Genomic DNA, 5,688 nt, shown 5'->3' with positions numbered 1-5,688 from the left:
GCAGACAGGGGTTACCTCATGTATGCTGGGCAGCCTCGTTTTTGCAGGAAGTGCAGCACGTACGGGCACCTTGCTGATGCCTGCACCCAGACAAGGTGCAGAAACTGTGGGGCCCCTCGGCCATGTAATGAGGGATTGCACCGTGCCTAAGCGCTGCAGTCTGTGCAGCTCAGAGGAGCACCTGTTCCGTCACTGCCCAAAGGCAGCCCCCTCCTGCGCCAGAGCGGTGAGCGGGAAAAAGACAGATGAGGGAAAAGTTATGAGAGCTACGCGCTATTGAGGAGGTCGTGAAGGAGCTAGTGATGGAGAGAGAACTGCGAGAGTCTGAGGAGAGCGGGAGTGAGGCGCCATCATCACCTCATGAGGAGAGCGGAGCGGGAGACAGGAGTTGGAGCAAGCAAATGGAGGGAGGCTACGGGAGAGCCCACCGCGCCCTCCGCTCCGGAGAGCTGGACCACGGTGGGAGAGAGGAGGAAGTGCTCTGTCAAGAGGAAGCAGATGAGCCCTGTTTCCCCACTCATCCGCATGGAGGCGACGGAGGAGTCCGCCCTGGGGGGGAATCGTTTCAGTTGTTTTGCAAGCGGGGAGTCTGAGGAGAAAAGCGCGGGAAACCCGGGCAGCGCAGAGGAGACTCTGCTTTCCCTGTCAGGCGCGAGCTCTACCGACAGCAGCGGTCTCGCACCCAGCGGTGTTCCAGCACCCACACTGACTGAGGAGGAAAGTGTTTTCCCGACCCCTATCTTTGTGGACAGTCCTCCCCCGGGGGACCACACGTTTCCCAGACAGGCCTCCTAACGAGGAACTGTACTTAAAGTGAGTCTGGAAATTCATGTCATATTTAGATAGTTGTCTGCTTCCCTCCTTTTCCCCATGTCGTCCCTTTTGAACATAGCTAGCATAAACGCTAGAGGGCTTAGGAACCCCGTTAAAAGGGCGACAGTTTTTTTCCCATTTGTCCTCCATTTGCTTCTCTGTGTTTTTTTACAAGAAGTACATTTAAAAGATCAAAATGATGTGGAGAGATTTACGAGGGAATGGGTTCAGGGAGAGTCAAGGTGGAGTGTTGGCGGGTGCATTCTACAGGGGTTGGTGTTCTATGTGGAAATAGGGATTTAAAAATAGTGGGAAGTTTTTCGGCAGTACACGGGAGGGTTTTAATAGTAGATATTGATCGGAGGGGCAAATGTCTTCGGTTAATTAATGTATATGCACCATCGACACCCAAGGAAAGGAGGGAAATGCTGAACAACCTAGACGCTATTTTTATGACAAACAGACAGGTTATAATGGGGGAGATTTTAATGTATCATATGACCGGGGTAATCTGGGCGGGCATCTTGTAAAAATCTAATAGAGAAATATAATTTGGTGGATACTTATAGAGTGGCGCATGCAAATGATCCCGGTTTCACCTGGGGAAACAGCAGGGGCGCGAGGAGCCGCATAGATTATGTGTTTGTTCCGCGTGGACTCGGTGTGTCCTCTGCACGCGTCACTCCGGTTTTTTATTCTGACCACAGTTGCCTGTCTGTGACAGTAGAATTAAAAACAATTGAATTTGGAAAAGGATATTGGAAAATTAATAATGGTATTTTACATGACAAAACATTTGAGACTAGATTTAGGTATTTTTTTCCAGGGCTGTGTAACCATGAAATCCTTTTATTCTACTGTCATAGACTGGTGGGAGAGCACAAAATTACGAATCAAGATTTTTATTCAGAATTATTGCAAAGATAAAGCACGTAATAAATACAAAGAATTTTATAAGTTGCAGAACGAACTAGAAGATCTGCACATCCAAGGTGAATTTGAATGGTGGTGGTTTAGATAAAGACACATTGTGTATCCTGCAGAAAAAGCAGCAGGCCTTTTTTTGAAAAGAAAGCTCGAGATTTCATGTTTAAAAGTCAGCAAGATAAATGGGATAATGATGAGAAGTGCTCTGCATATTTTTTCAAACAAATTAAGTCACGGGGAAAGAGGAGGACCATTTCGGCTTTATTGAATCAAGACGGGGAGACGGTTGAGGATGGAGATGGCATGCTTGGTGTCGCTACCCAGCACTTTTCTCAGCTATTCCAAAAGCAAACAATTAATTATGAGAAGGGGACTGAGGAGGAATGGGAGAAGGTAATGTGGTCTGATGAGAGAAAAATAGAGCTTTTTGGTCTAAACTCCACTCGCCGTGTTTGGAAAAAGAAGAAGGATGAGTACAACCCCAAGAACACCATTCCAACCGTGAAGCATGGAGGTGGAAACATCATTCTTTGGGGATGCTTTTCTGCAAAGGGGACAGGACAACTGCACCGTATTGAGGGAGGATGGATGGGGCCATGTATCGCGAGATCTTGGCCAACAACCTCCTTCCCTCAGTAAGAGCATTGAAGATGGGTCGTGGCTGGGTCTTCCAGCATGACAACGACCCGAAACACACAGCCAGGGCAACTAAGGAGTGGCACGACCCGAAACACACAGCCAGGGCAACTTAGGAGTGGCTCCGTAAGAAGCATCTCAAGGTCCTGGAGTGGCTTAGCCAGTCTCCAGACCTGAACCCAATAGAAAATCTTTGGAGGGAGTTGAAAGTCTGTATTGCCCAGCGCGACAGCCCCGAAACCTGAAGGATCTGGAGAAGGTCTGTATGGAGGAGTGGGCCAAAATCCCTGCTACAGTGTGTGCAAACCTGGTCAAGACCTACAGGAAACGCATGATCTCTGTAATTGCAAACAAAGGTTTCTGTACCAAATATTAAGTTCTGCTTTTCTGATGTATCAAATACTTATGTCATGCAATAAAATGCACATTCATTACTTAAAAATCATACAATGTGATTTTCTGGATATTTGTTTTAGATTCCGTCTCTCTGCAGTTGAAGTGTACCTATGATACAAATTACAGACCTCTACATGCTTTGTAAGTAGGAAAACCAGCAAAATTGGCAGTGTATCAAATACTTGTTCTCCCCACTGTACGTACAAATGTGTGCACACGTGACTGTAAGTCGCTTTGGATAAAAGCGTCTGCTAAGTGGCCTATTGTTATGACAGCCTCTGACATCATGGGGACAGCGTCTCCTCTGTAGACAGACCAGCCTCGTGGTCGGTGACATCAGAACCCCTGGAACACATCACCTGTTACCGACATGACTAGACAAATAGATGGTTTGGTAACCACCTAGTTACCGCATAAGACAAATACTTAACTACATAAGAGCCTTTCGCCCCCAGCTCTACAAGATTACCCAGCTAACGTTTCATCAGCCAGGCGACTAGCTAGTTAGCAACTACATCATTGTAAAAGCCCTGGTCTTTCTCAGAGTCACAAATATCAAATCACTAGAATTCAGTAGCAGAACTGGACAAAGATATCGTCATTGAAAGACCCAATATGCTAATTAACACATTGTGCATTGTTAAGAATCACCTTCACGTTAGTTGGCTAGCAAACGTTCAGCCCTGCTGCACAGACCCTATGGACTGTAGTCTAGAGCGCCTGGTTAAATTGTGCTTAGGAGCTACAAGTGGTTAAACTAGTTTGCGTCATTCACCATCTAAATAATGTATGTAACAGTACTTTCCCCCGATGGGACAGTATGTTACTACCCAAACGGATGTTTGACCACATTGAATTGGGGAGAATTAAACAATTGTACATCCTTAGGATTGGTGATGTTAGTATAAAAGTTTATTTTATAAATATTAAAATTGAACTGAAATTGTCAAACCCTGCATAAATATAAAAAAGTTAATCAAACCCTACATGCTGTGACACCTCTTGTATTTAGTTTAAATGTGTAAAGTATTTTGTATACTGTGCTGTAAAGTTTGACTGTATATTTTGTTAATATATATATGTTTAATGACCTTTATTTAACTAGGCAAGTCAGTTAAGAACAAATTCTTATTTACAATGACAGCCTACCAAAATGCAAATGGCTCCTGCTGGGACCGGGGCTGGGATTAAAAATAAAACAATAAAAAAATCGGCCAAAAACACACATCACGACAACACTACATAAACAGAGACCTAAGACAACACGGTAGCAACATCCCCTTGACAACATGGTAGCAACACAAAACATGGTAGCAACACAAAACATGGTAGCAACATTATTGGGACAGACAACAGCACAAAGGGCAAGAAGGTAGAGACAACAATACATCACGCCAAGCAGCCACAACTGTCAGTAAGAGTGTCTTTGAATGAAGAGATGGAGATAAAACTGTCCAGTTTGAGTGTTTTTTGCAGCGCGTTCCAGTCGCTAGCTGCAGCGAACTGAAACGAGGAGCGACCCAGGGATGTGTGTGCTTTGGGGACTGGCAGAACAGGTGTTGTATGTGGAGGATGAGGGCTGCAGCAGGTATCTCAGCGGGAGGGTTTTATAAATAAGCATCAACCAGTGGGTCTTGCGACGGGTATACAGAGACGACCAGTTTACAGAGGAGTATTGTGTGCAGTGATGTGTTCGATAAGGAGCACTGTTGGCAAATCTGATGGCCGAATGGTAAAGAACATCTAGCCGCTCGAGAGCACCCTTACCTGCCGATCTATAAATTACGTCTCCGTAATCTAGCATGGGTAGGATGGTCATCTGAATCAGGGTTAGTTTGGCAGCTGGGGTGAAAGAGGAGCGATTACGATAGAGGAAACCAAGTCTAGATTTAACCTTAGCCTGCAGCTTTGATATGTGCTGAGAGAAGGACAGTGTACCGTCTAGCCGTACTCCCAAGTACTTGTATGAGGTGATTACCTCAAGCTCTAAACCCTCAGAGGTGGGCTCCCGAGTGGAGCACTGCATCTGTGCTTGAGGCGTCACTACAGACCCTGGTTCAATTCCAGGCTGTATCACAATCCGGACGTGATTGGGAGTCCCATAGGGCAGTGCACGATTGGCCCAAGATTGGCCGGGGTTGGCAGTCATTGTAAATAAGATTTTGTTCTTAACTGACTTGCCTAGTTAAATAAAGTTTAAATAAATAGTAATCACACCGGTGGGGAAAGGGGCATTCTTACCAAACTACATGACCTTTGTTTTGGAGGGGTTTAGAACAAGGTTAAGGGCAGAGAAAGCTTGTTGGACACTGAGCTTTGTTGTAGAGCGTTTAACACAAAATCCTGGGAGGGGCCAGCTGAGTATAAGACTATCTGCATATAAATGGGACGAGAGAGCTTCCTACTGCCTGAGCTATGTTGTTGATGTAAATTGAGAAGAGCGTGGGGCCTAGGATGGAGCCTTGGGGTACTCCCTTGGTGACAGGCAGTGGCTGAGACAGCAGACGTTCTGACTTTATACACTGCACTCTTTGAGAGAGGTAGTTAGCAAACCAGGCCAAAGACCCCTCAGAGACACCAATCCTCCTTAGCCGGCCCACAAGGATGGACTACCGTATCAAAAGCTTTGGCCAAGTCAATAAAAATAGCAGCACAACATTGCTTAGAGTCAAGGGCAATGGTGACATCATTTAGGACCTTTAAGTTTGCAGTGACACATCCATAACCTGAGCGGAAACCAGATTGCATACCAGAGAGAATACTATAGACGTCAAGAAAGCCAGTCAGTTGACAAGTTCTTCCAACACTTTTGATAAACAGGGCAAAATAGAATTTGGCATGTAATAGTTAGGATCAGCTTGATCTCCCCCTTTAAATAAAGGACGCACCGTGGATGCCTTCCAAGCAATGGGAACC

General features: G+C 45.6%; 1 non-coding gene across 1 annotated transcript; it reads right to left on the bottom strand.

Annotated features, from left to right (window-relative positions):
• Window positions 1-3,308: 3,308 nt before the first annotated feature.
• LOC123489788 lies at window positions 3,309-3,379 on the bottom strand. Its single transcript, XR_006660658.1, has one exon. It is a non-coding gene; the product is annotated as a small nucleolar RNA SNORD38 (small nucleolar RNA).
• Window positions 3,380-5,688: the final 2,309 nt, after the last annotated feature.

The sequence above is a fragment of the Coregonus clupeaformis genome, unplaced genomic scaffold (assembly GCF_020615455.1).
Source record: "Coregonus clupeaformis isolate EN_2021a unplaced genomic scaffold, ASM2061545v1 scaf3300, whole genome shotgun sequence".
Taxonomy (NCBI): Eukaryota; Metazoa; Chordata; class Actinopteri; order Salmoniformes; family Salmonidae; genus Coregonus; species Coregonus clupeaformis.
Note: the sequence above shows the minus strand (reverse complement) of the source record. Positions and strands in the feature narration are given on the sequence as shown.